The 12491-nt window shown below is 42.0% G+C and overlaps 1 protein-coding gene across 5 annotated transcripts in view; it reads left to right on the top strand.

Annotated features, from left to right (window-relative positions):
• PCDH15 (protocadherin related 15) overlaps window positions 1-12491 on the top strand; it is a 773967-nt gene that overhangs the window by 355204 nt on the left and 406272 nt on the right. The gene's annotated exons all lie outside the window — the stretch shown is intronic.

Below are 12491 nucleotides of genomic sequence, written 5' to 3'. Positions count from 1 at the left end.
GAGAAACCCAGCCGAAAGTGGAAATGCCATCTTTACAGTATGGCAAGACTTCAGTAGAAGCTTTGTTGCACAGACTTGGTGCATTGTAGGGTGACACAGTTGGTGCTGGGCCCTGACAACCACTGGCAGGTACAGGAGAGTTCATACAGACTGGCTCAAGCTTGGTCCCCTTAGGTGGCTGGACCTCAGCTGCAGAAAGACCAGGACTCGCCTAGATTTCAGAGTTTTATTCTCCAGGAATCCAGTTTTTGTGCTCCTAGAGCTCACTGCAGTGCAAACTGCCACGCTGTGTGGTGGGAGCGATGGCGATGGCCACTTCAGAAGTGGGCGTCTGGCCTGAGCTGCAGCACTCCTGCAGGGACATCCTTAATGTATCAGCAGCTCTGTCCTAAACAGGAATGAGATCATTCATGGATCTCTAATGCAGTAATTACGTGGCTTTTGTAGATTTGTATATGATACTTATCTCTGTGATTTGTCTCTCCTGTGTACATCCCTAAATTTATTTTCCCCGTGCAAGATACGGTTATAGGTAGTTTTATAGACTCTGAAGTTTGAACTTCAGTTGAATTGTATCTCAGCACTGGGCAATTCCTCCCCAAAGCGAATTTGTTCCTAAATTATACTCCCAAACAGAGAGAAATCTTGTCAGCTATTGCAAGTGTACAGAGGCACAAGAAAAGCCACGGAGGTAACTTGGCCTGGCTGTACAGCAGTGCCTGCTGCCTGTGTGAGCACCCAGAATTAGTCAGCACTTTTTGAAACTTAGTTGTGGAAGATGAATATGGAAAATGAATTTACACAGATCTGCAGCCTTGCATTATTCTTCCTAATTTTCCGGTTGATTGGGGATTTGGTGCATCACAGAAGGATTTCTCTTCCTTGGTGTCAGAGTCTTGGAGCGCAAATAAGCCATTGCAAATTGTCACTTACAGCAAAATGTTTTATTATTGATGAGATTTTTGAGATTTAACAAGGAAGGAGCTCTGAAGCTTTTGCCTTCTTATAGGAGATTTCGGTCACAGTAATGAGTAAAAGAAAAGTGTAAAATATCCAGAGAGAATTCCTCCAGAGAACCATAGGTAATAAGAGTATGAAAAGATAAAGAGGTCAGATGGGTACATTTAGGATGTAGGCAAATACAGGGAAGGAGATTAGCGGTCGTGTGTTGTAGACCCTTTGGGAGAAGAGGAAAACAATTTTCTGCTCTTTCTTCAGTGCTTTCCCATATACCAGGCCTTCCCTTCAGCAGCTGCTGTTGGAGGGTGCCTGCCTGCTGTTCTCTCCTTCCAGCCTCTCGATGCTCCTCTGCCTGACCCTGTGCCAGGGGAGATCAGCTCCCAAGTGCTGGCGCTGCTTTGTGTTGCCTCCTGGAAGCTGTATGTGCATGCCCAGCCTTCCTGTTGTCACTGAGGAGCCCACTGCTGTGATCCAAATGATGATCCTTGCGATATCTGGCGGGAAGCAGCCTGCATTTATTACTGCACAAATGTGGTCTGGCTCGCTGAGGGTAAATGCTGGGAGGTGGTAATTTTGCTGTGTGTTAGCGTTAGCCTGAAAGGGTCTTCCAGTAACACAGCAACTTCAAGGCAGAGCAGGACAAAACGGAGAGTACCTGTTGACTGCAGTCAATTTGATTTTTGGATCAGAACTTGTTTCTGCAGTCAGCGGTTTAAGGACTACCTTTGTCTTTGGTTTTCCTGGGTGATTCTCAGTAGAGGTCCCCTCTCTCAGCTGCGGTGCTCTCACCATTAATTACACCTGCGATGCCTTTCCTTTATAGCTCCTTCTCTGCGAGCCTGAGTGTAATGGCAGGGTAGTATAACTCCTAATGCTTTCATTAAGAGGCACAACATAGGCAGCCTGAAAGCAGTTACCTGTGCTGAACAGCGAACTCAGGAAAAACCTCACCACGCAATTGCAAAGTAGTAAACTGGCGATTGTGGTCCATTTTCTGTAAGTAGGGCCATTACAAAGCCATCGCTGTAGTGGCAACAAGCTGATGCCTTGGCAGTATCGTCCCAGCACTCCGTGTTTGGGTGTGTTATGCTCGCAGAGGTACTGAGCATACAAGTGCCTATAGGAGAGAGGAGAGAGATTACTGTGCACTTGTCAGAAGACACTGGGTGCCCTGGAATGATGCACAGTATCCATGCCTTTGCTTACATGTTTCTTAATATATGTTGATCTAGGATTTAAAAAAGAAAGCTTTGTAGTTGCATATATACATGTACTTCTTTATGCAGTGAAATCAAATACATCAGGAAAATACTCCTAAATCCCTAACGTCTTGGAACTGATACCTCCTTAGTGAATCTTTGTTTAATATCAAAACAGAGTGCTAACTAGTGCCAGTATTGCCTGGCTCACTCAGCCATTGATGCTTTTTTGTTTTATTCCATTTTCGCTAGGTAATGCTTCAATTAATACCTAAATACACAACTTGTCACATCACTGTCGCAGGTTATCCAGGATGCTCAGCAGGGAACCTGTAGGCAAGGGGAGGGGTGGTGCCCCCATGTAGACAGAAATAACAACTTGGCAGGCTAGCCAGCAGCATAAAAAGTTGACCTACCCAATGAGCTTTCAGTGCCATGGATGCAGAGTGACTGCAGGTATTAGTGCATTCGCTAGGGCTCTCATTTATTCTCAGCTGCTGTAGAGACAGAAATAAAAAGCTCCCAATACTGGGGCTGAAATGGGATTATATCTGGATAACCTGTTTCTCTTTCATTACCATTTTAAGTGTCTGCTTTTCTATCGGTTCTCTTTGATTGGTATTTAAAAATGGTACTGGATTGTTTACCTTGATGGAGACTGTGATAATCCCTAGACTACTTGAATGACTTGAGTATTTGGAGCAATTTCTCAGAGCAGAGTATTGGCTGCATGGATTTGTCTGGAATCAAAGAGAGGGTTTTTCCTTTTTTAAATCTAAATGGGAGAAGAATTCTAGTGAGCTTGGTTTATTTATTTTATTTCATTTTTTTTGCAAGTCAGCTTTTCTGCTCCCTGATTTCAACCCTCTTGTATGTACAGGACCAATGTACTCTTAATGCAGCATTTGCTGATTTCTCCCCCCATTTGCTGTTCAATACCTTGGCTGCAATTGCCAATGAAATTGCCACTTAGTACTTGCAACATTGGCGACTTCTGCGGTCATTATCAACTTGGCAGAGATTACCAAACTAGAAGGAAGTGTTTCCTGTAATTTGGCAGTTTTGAAATGGTCCCTGCTCCAGGAAGGCCAGCCTGGTGACATGCCCTACCTGCTCTCGGTAACCCCAGCAGCTGCCCAAAGTGCCTAGGGTATATTTGGGAAGGGCTTTCGTTTATAACACTGTAGGAATTTTGCAAGTTGTCTTAGATTCTCAATAAGGCAGACTTAGCACGTAGTTCTAGGGTGAAAATACAGAGTTACACGATTTACTTGGAGAATTCCTTCTGCAACTTTGTGGGTGCTGCTACGTGCAGACGTTCAGGCACACCACAAACCTGACAGCATGCAGAAATGCCAGGCTGCGCTGAGCTGTGGATGCTCAGTGGTTTAGAAACCCTATTTTCTGATCTCCTTTCTACACATATTCTCATATTTAGTTTACCATATGATGGTGGATGGATTTTGTTTCCATGATCTAATAGTTTGGGACTGAGTGTGTATGCAACACCTCATAGTTACTTGTCAACCTCAGCGGCTGCTGTGTTAGGAAGGCAGCTTCAAAGGGATACAGCCATCAGATGCTCTGGTTTTGTCCCTTCTCTTAGAAGTGGTAGGGTGTCCTGCAACACAAACATTAGCTGCAATAAGCAACAGCAACTCCACGTTGTCCACAAGTGGCAACATTAATTTGTAAGTACAAAATACGCTATAACCACCTAGTGCATTTTGCTAGCACAATCTGGTGGAAACTGGTTCAGGTGTTGGTGTTCTTCGTTAGTAGCTGTGTGTAAGCAACCGTGTTACAGAAACAGTGTGGAGCCTTCAGGAATTTATGAAAGCATGCAGTTTCAAGGTATAAAGCAGCTATATCATCGTTCACTGTGAAAAATGTGTGCTGAACTGTCATTACTTAAAAGCTTTCAGTATTGCACTGACATTGAGCGATGTCATTGTGTCTGCACAGACGCTCTGTGACGTGCCTGGTGGTGTCACACGAACAGTTTGAGTCTTGGTAGGGTACAGAGAAGACTGGGATGAGATTATTTGTTTAGAATCCCTTCTCAGCATATTTATATGCCCCGCAGAGACACTACGGACATAAGACCTTTGGAAGAATTGTGTGAGGTACAGAAATGCACAAACTGAAATAGCTTGCTTTTCCACATACCATTTGTCACCTCTTGTTGTATGGATCTGTTTTTATGTCTTGGTGTACAAGGTTATAACCATAGATGATATTTGCTTAGATTCCTTCAGCAAAATCAGAAAGAATTGAAACGGGCTTTGGGATGCATCTGAGAAACCTTAAGCATTCTGATTTTGCAGGCAGAAATGTCTGAAGGAAGCTGAAGTTTCATCAGCTTGGTCTGTATAATGAATTTTATCAAATCAAAGTCTTGAAAATGTTCTTCAAAAAAAAAAAAAAAAAAAGATGGAAAAGCTGGAAGGCAGGAGGCCTGCAAGGCAGATAAAAGCATGAGCAGGGAATTTTGTATATCAGTTCCTTGCATATTTCTGGATTTAGTCTGTTGAATGTGTTCAGCTTGTTTAATTACCAGTATAAACAAATTCATGGGATAATGATGGCATCCTTAGATGTTGATTAAGGAACAGTCTTTGTCAGATCTTTTAATGTAATGAGGCAGTGACATCGCAAATAGGCTGCTAACCATTTGAAGAAAATTGCACAGAATGAGGCAGGAGGTATCAGGGAGTCTGGTTATCTCTGGCTGCTACAACAAATCCTAATACCCCCCAGGGGGTGCTGTTATGTCAGCCAGACCCCCAGCACCCTTCTGTTTTGCTTGGTTTGCTGGAGCCTTTCGTTTGGGCCAGTAGTACCTTCACAGGGATAGGTGTCCTGCCACGAAAAAAAGAAATCTCACTTGCAACCCCAAGGTGATCCCAGCTTTTTGAGCAGAATAAGGGTTTTAAACAACCCAGCTAAATAATTAAATTAAATTAAAATAATTAAATTTAAACAGCTAAATAAGTTGAGTAGCATATTTTGTGCATGTGTGTAGTTGACGAGGCCAAGAAAAAAAAAAGTAGAGGAGGGAGAACCAACAAATGGCAAATACTTTCAGCATAGTCCTTGGACTGAAACTTCTGACTGCCTCAATTTAATCACTCAAAAAACTGTAGTTTTGTACTGCACAACTCATTGGCATTACAATTTAATGTGTCTTCGGTCTGTTTGGTTTTGCACCTGTGAACCGCAGAGTATGTTGTTTGTGACAGACAGTAAAGAAGCTCTGTATTTCTCTGCAGCAGAGCATTCCTTCCTGTAATTACTGGGAGGCGGTCAACAAGGACATGTTTCTAGAGAGCAAATTTCACGGTTTTGCTTTATTTATTTTTTGTTGTTGTTTTGCATTGTTTTATTTAAATTAAAAAAAAAAAAAAAAGTGGATTGCTGCACAAACACCCTTGGGAGATGTTAAGAAATATTTTGTGGCTATGATATTTCGCCTGAAAATTTTTATCGTAGCACATGTCTGTCTCTAGCACAAAACAGAGTTCAGGAGCTGTGTTGTTTTGAATAGCTTTTCTTGAAGCAGAATATTTATTTTGCGAGTTGGCAGAAAACCTCTCTCTTATCAAGTTGCATCTTGAATTGCATAGCCATTGTTTTTCAGACCACGAAGCTCTGAGAAGTGCCAACAGAGTGAATTATTTCAGGTGATCATTAATGGATGGGGCAGTGAGAGCAGCTAGGCAGAGCTTTGGATGGGTTTCAGTGGCCGGCTCCGCCAGCGCTGGCCCACTGCAGAGACTCAGCACATCACTGCAGTACTCTGCACCTCAGAAATTACATTCCTCACTATTAAAAAATAAATAAATCACTAACCTTAATTCACAGCAATGCAAACAGCTATTTATTATGTTTTGACAGCTCACTATGACCCCATAGTTTTAGGATTTTAATGGTATGTGCTCTATTTAGCATGTTTTCCCATTACACATAGTACCTTTGTTGTAAGTTTTAGCAGTAGGGCCAGTATTTAAATGAGATGAAAATGACCTTTTTTTTTTTTTTTTTTTAATTGCTCTGCAGCCAAAGACACAAGGACAGTGTAATTTTGCTCTTCATTGTAGAAAGAGTTCCTGTCCTGCAGATAAATATTTAATTTAGTCCCCAGGCTCGTTCATGCAAACAGAGGACTGGATTGTTTCAGCCCTTCTCTTTCCTCTAACTGCTTCCCCTTCCCAGTCTGTGTTTTGTTGCCCCAGTATTTTCCAAATCCATTGTATGTCGACCTATCTGGCAAGTCCGCGATGCAATGGAAGCTTTAAACCTCAAGAAAAAAGCTGAGCTTTAATTCATAAGCAATTTCAGACCCACTATTTTCCAGTGTAATCCATGAAGTCCTACTAATGGCAATTATTTTATGAAGGTTAAGGAGGGGGAAAAAATCATACTTTCTTGAACTATGTGTAGCCACCTTTATAGTTTCAGTAAATCAAGAAAATTGTTTCTTGATGTTGACATTTAGTGAGCTTAGTAATTCTTTACTAGAAACTACAAGGAACAATTTCCTGTAGGCTAGTGTTAACTCCTCTAATTTATTATTGTTAGTGACTATTTTATTTTCATTTTTCATGTTGAACACCTAAGAATGTTTTGGAATAGGTATTACATCGCAGAAGCGCTCTGTCCCTGTGTTCCCCCTTCAGTCTGGCTGAATCTGTCCAAATGTTCACAGTTAGCATTTTGGGGGAAATTAAGGGACAAATGGGATAGTTTTCAGGTTTGAAATACAAATGAAGCCACCCCAGGCAGGACAAAGCGCCTGACCGAGGTGCTCTTCCCTTAAGATACTCAGCAACCTCTTTCCACTGCCCCCACCCTGAGGTTTCTAGAAAACCACTAGGAGTGAGAGCCTGGCCATTGGAGTCAAATCAGTAAAAATTAAACAGGCAGGAGAACCTGTGATGAACTGGGTTGAACTTGATGCTTTGCATCTTTTCAAAGATGCTGTTTAATGTCTCTTCTTTTTAGATATAAATGTGGGGATTCCTTCCCTAATCATTGCTTATAATTTTGACATTTAATATTAATGCCCAGGGATCGTGGGTACTACCCTCAAGTAAGAGCTTGAGTATGAACCTTTCAGATCCAAGAGAGGCTGTGCAGTAAGCGGTGTGCTCAGGCAAAAGATAGATTTAGTTCTCCTCTTTGCTGCAGTTCAGTAAAAGCCAAGGTTTCAGCCTGAGACTTGCACTTACTTTGTTTTACAAAGCGGGCAGACCTTTAGCTGCCTTTTTGTTCCTCAGTTGACCTTGTTTACATGATTAGGCATAAGCTGCGGTCAGTTAATTTCACAGCTTTGGCAGTGCATCAGGAGAGCTCACTATTTGGTGCTTTATTTCATGTTGTGCCACGCTAAAACAACACTTAACGTCACTGCTCGATCTTAAGTATGTCTAACTCGTCCATCAGTCTCCTTCAGCAGCCAGAACAGCCATCGGTCTCACTGAGACAAACATTCGGGCCTACAGTAAGTAAGATCCGACTTGCAGAGTTCAGTATTGATGAACGATATTGTAAGAAAGGCAACTCTACTCAAATGTTTCTCAAAACAAAACAAAAACATCCTAACTACATCCTTTGGTATATTGAATTTACCCAGGCTTACCTGCTCTTGTACTCCTTCCAGCTCAAACACTGCTCACTGTTAATGAACTCCTTTCTTTTGGTAAAGGAGATTGGTGCTGGCGACAGGTTTTATTTTTACCCCCATAAATTTGGGGTTATTGAGTTATGTGACAAGACATTAAAAAGAAAGGCAGGGAAAGCAGAGTACAGAGCTTTTCTCCCCAATAGCGTAAGTTACCAAATTTCTCTTTGAAACTGTAATCAAAGGTAGGGACTCTGCAGTTGATTTGAGCGATAGTAAAGACAGGTTATCCTTCATGAAAGTTGAGTCTGAGCTGTTTGGCATTGACAGATACGTACATCTTTTTTTAAAAAACAAAAACAAACAAAACAAACAAAAACCTTGCATTTTCATTTGTTGTGATTTTCATTTGATGTAAACCAGTTGTGTTCACTCCAGACAGTCAGGGTTCTTCAGCTAATGGATTTCTTAGTGTATGACACAAAGGAAATCTAAGTAGATTGAGGATGGGTAGTATCCTTTTTTAAAGCATCATCTTTAACACGCAAAGGAAAAAAAATGGAAATAACAGCTTAAGACTTTTAAAAATATGTTGAAAAGTTCTGAATCTACCTAGAAGCTTTCCTAGTACACCAAAGAAGAGAATGCATCAGGAAAATATTTTTTTTCTATCCTGTTCAATGACTGGTACTTTTGTGCTGGCCTTATGCAATATCTGAAGTGAAGTTTTACTGCAGGAATGGTTGTGGAGAGCACCTTGCCCACTTACTGTATTATGTTTTAAAAGTATTGGATGACACTTGGTGTTGGTTTTTTTTGTCCCTGTGGCTGCGGAGTGGTCACTCGCCCAGCCCTGGGTTCCTTGCTCTGCACTGCAGGTAACAAAGCCCGACAGCCGCGGCTTCAGATCTGACAGCTCTGCTCGCAGAGGTTTTGCATCGCTTCCATGTGTGGTTTTGGACTTCTGACCCTTCAGAAAGCAAATAATTAGAGTGTTCAGGTTTCTCTTTTCAGATGATTAAGTGGGTTGGCGTATCAGATGGAAGGGTTCATTTTTGTAATTCTGTTTTAATTAAAGGGAAATGCACCACTCCAGCACATCATGGTTTGATAGCAGTGCTGCAATTATGTGGAGACTAGGGTATACTTTTCTACTTGGGTTATAGAAAGATATTTACTGACAAAATTTTACCCTGTTGCTATATGAAGGGGGCCTAATTTCTGTTTTGTAAGTAAAGCATCTAATTTCTTCTGCACTCAATTTCCATTACCTGGTAAAAATAAAAACTTAGGAATGCTTTTTAAGACCTTTGCAGCATGCTTGTGGTAGGCCCATTAAAGCTATATATGCTTCCATTTTGGCCATGCTGTTAGTAGTATGTGGGTAGGTAGAGATCGTCCTCCGTCCTGTCCTTGTACAAATAGTCCTTGTACAGCTTACACCTTGGAAGAAGGTGGAGGGACTAATGGAGTGCTCCAGACAGCTTAGGACCTTTGCTTTGTCTTTTTGAGTGTGTTCATTCTTTCTTTGCTGCTTTGGAGGAGGCTCTTTTCCTTTGGAGAGAATGTCTTGTAACAAATACTGAGCACTAAAAAAATAGCTATAGATGCTCCATGCCTGTTAAGGATGGTTAGTTTCTGTTTTGAGGGAAGTCATAACTTTTAAAGCATTTTTTATCCGATTTATACTTTTTTTTTTAATATCTATTTGCCCAATGACTAAAGGTTCCTGCAATTTAAGTGGGCTACACAGTGGTTTTATTCTATAGTTTTACAAATGGGACACATTTCCATCTTCACTGGGGGAAAAATCAATGTCATGAAGCTGCAGACAATACACAATGAAAAGAAACCAGAGCTCACCATCAGGTGTAAAAAGGTAAGAAGTGTGTGTTGTCTGCTTACTAGCCTTGTTTGGCAGCTTGGTGCTCTCAACATGCACACAAGCTTAAATTTGCTGGAGGGGATTTCACTACCAGCTCATTTCAGAGCAGGGGGAGGTGAAATGGTACTAGGAGAGCTCCTCCTAGGGCCAAAGGAGCAGGGAGAGGTGCGAACAGGCTGCAAACCCTACTGTACATGGGAGAGGCAGTGCATGACTCGAATGGGAGAGGTGCTGATTTTTTTGGAGCCTGGGCTAGATTTGGAAACTACACTAATTCAACAAAAAGATAGCTTACATCTCAAATAACAAAACATATGAAAGAGTAGGCAGTGTTCCAAAGGAGTTTTAAAACTGTGTTTCAAGGGACAAAATCAAGTACATGGAAGAGCAAGTAAGAAATACAGGCACGTGGATGAGAAGGACAAATACAAAAGGTCTGTATTCATTGTAATGGAAATGAGTTACTACAGGTTTGATTTCTGATTTATGAATATTAATTTTTAAGGAAGACAAAAAGACAAATGAGGGGCAGTCAGATGTCTCCACAAATGGAAAAATTTTAGCAAGAGAAATGGGAAACTTAGTATAAGAAGAAAACATATTTTGAAATAGAGCTAGAAGACAGTAAAAAGGCAATGGTGGTAGCTCATGAAGATCATGATGGTGAGCAGAGGAGTCTCAACCTGTTACTACTTACTCAAAGAGCTCTGTCCTCTGATCTCCAAGCAATGGTCCTGGCCCTTAGCGTAAAAGTAGGGTCCTTCCTGCATGTCACAGTGATCTGTGAAGCTGAGACAGGAGGGATGGGTAGGAGACAAAGCAGGACTTTACATGAAAAGCATTTTTGTAGTCTGAAAGGAAAACGTAGTATTCTGAAGGGTGACTGAAGTATTTGACAAAGTATTTGTCAAATGTTTGAGTTCTGGGAGAAAACATTGCTGGAGAAGAAGGGCAATACTGGAGAATGCAGCCTGGCAGTAATACATGGTAGCACACCAGTGCTCTTATTGCAAAATCCATATGTAGTTGCATTTCAGCTGCATGCATACTTTAATTACAAAGGGAGAACAAAATTAGACATTAAGGATAACAAGTTGTATCCACTGTAAAGGCAGGCACCTCAGGAAGCAGTGGCCACAGCCAGTGGTGAAAGGAATTCCCCTGAATTTGGGCATCCCAGAGGGGTTGCAAGTTGCCGTGGGACACAGGGAGCTTCTGGAGAACACAAATGGGTTGCTACGAGACAGAACCAGAGGGCAGGAATAACAGTTTTCAGTGCAGAGGATGGTTACCAGTGAATTCCCAAAGCATCTTATGCTCTTCTGAATTTTTCTGTTGGTGCTGAGCCTTTTAGGATGGTAGATGCAGAAGGGATTTTTTGGTCCTGAGCACCTGGGTGAATTTGTTGTTATTTAGTTCAGGTGGAACAGTGAACTGCTGGTGCTCTGAAGTTATGCTGAAGTTAGGATTAAGATGGGTGGTTTGGCTGAGAGTCCTTTGACAGTCATGAATGAACAACCTAATATTGGACTTACTGGACGAAGAACCAACAGCAAACTCAGAAAGCATTATGGTAATAATCTGTGTACGGTGCAGTTTGGGTCACTCAGAGGGAGTTACTGGAGACCTGTTTAAAATAGAGGGCAAGACAGTAAGGGTGATCCAAAATGTGGAAGGGCTTACGTGGAATGACAACAGAGGTTGGCACACTTCAGTTTGGGAAAGTGGAAACTAAATGGCTTGTATTTACGATAGAGTAGCGTGAAATCCTGAATACCTGAATTAGGAAGGACATGGTGAATCTAGCTGACACCAGGGGCAAGGTCAAGCAGAGAAGCCATTCTTCCCCTAGGTGTAGTCACCCTGTGGGCAGAGTTTGTGCCCTGGGGAGTGCTCTACTGATGGGGTTTTGGAAGAGCTGGGGTGGGAAGGGAAAATCCATCACAGGCTGTGCCCCATGAGGATATAACCTCAGCTCGTAGAGGTCTTAGCAGCAAGATGCTGTATACTATTGCTAGGAAGAGCCACTACCTGCTGTCCCGTCCCTGCTCCCTTCCCGGGCTTGTCCTGGTGCCAGGCAGAGACAGGGCACGGCTCGGCAGAGCTCTCCCCTGGGCTCCCGCGCCTGTTCCACACTTAGCTCTTAATAAAGCGACTGATGCAAATAAATGTGGTCTGTACAAGTTCCCAATCTTGGCTGAGCATCTTCAACCTATAGCTTAAATTCATCTTTTGTCAGGGAGGGCGATGCACATGTTGTGAGCGGTAGAATTTATAAGATAGTTGTAATTGAAATGAGAGGATTTATTCAGTAGAAGATTGGGATTAAAGCAAGGGACGGTTCAATACAATAACTCAAAGCTTGACTACTGTACAGTGTGATAGGTGGGAAAGCTGTTACAGTGATTACAAATCCATTTGGGAAAGTATCAAAGTCTGAACATTGTGAAACAGTGCAAGATAAAAAGTGTAGTAATGAAGTGATGAAGGACTTCTTTTGATTAAGCTGGGACATCCTTAGCAGTGGTAGAACACCGTCTCGCTAGGGACGCCCCCGGCTGCTTCGCTGTTGGAATGACTGGGTATAATGCCTCGTTTCAAAGCAACAGATTTTCTGATGATACTTAATTGACAGAGGTACAAATAGAAAGTAACAGTGAGAGCGTGTTTAAAAGGAATCAGATAATCTGAATTTCTGGGCCAAGTTGCTGCTGGTCTGTGTCGGGAGACTTAATCGTCAAAAATCTGGTAAATACAAAAGAGAATGCTGCAGATCAAAAGCAGGAACTCCACTTGGGATAATAACTGAAAACCACAGCTAAAG

This window comes from Anas acuta, chromosome 7 (genome assembly GCF_963932015.1).
Source record: "Anas acuta chromosome 7, bAnaAcu1.1, whole genome shotgun sequence".
Lineage (NCBI taxonomy): Eukaryota > Metazoa > Chordata > Aves > Anseriformes > Anatidae > Anas > Anas acuta.
Note: the sequence above shows the minus strand (reverse complement) of the source record. Positions and strands in the feature narration are given on the sequence as shown.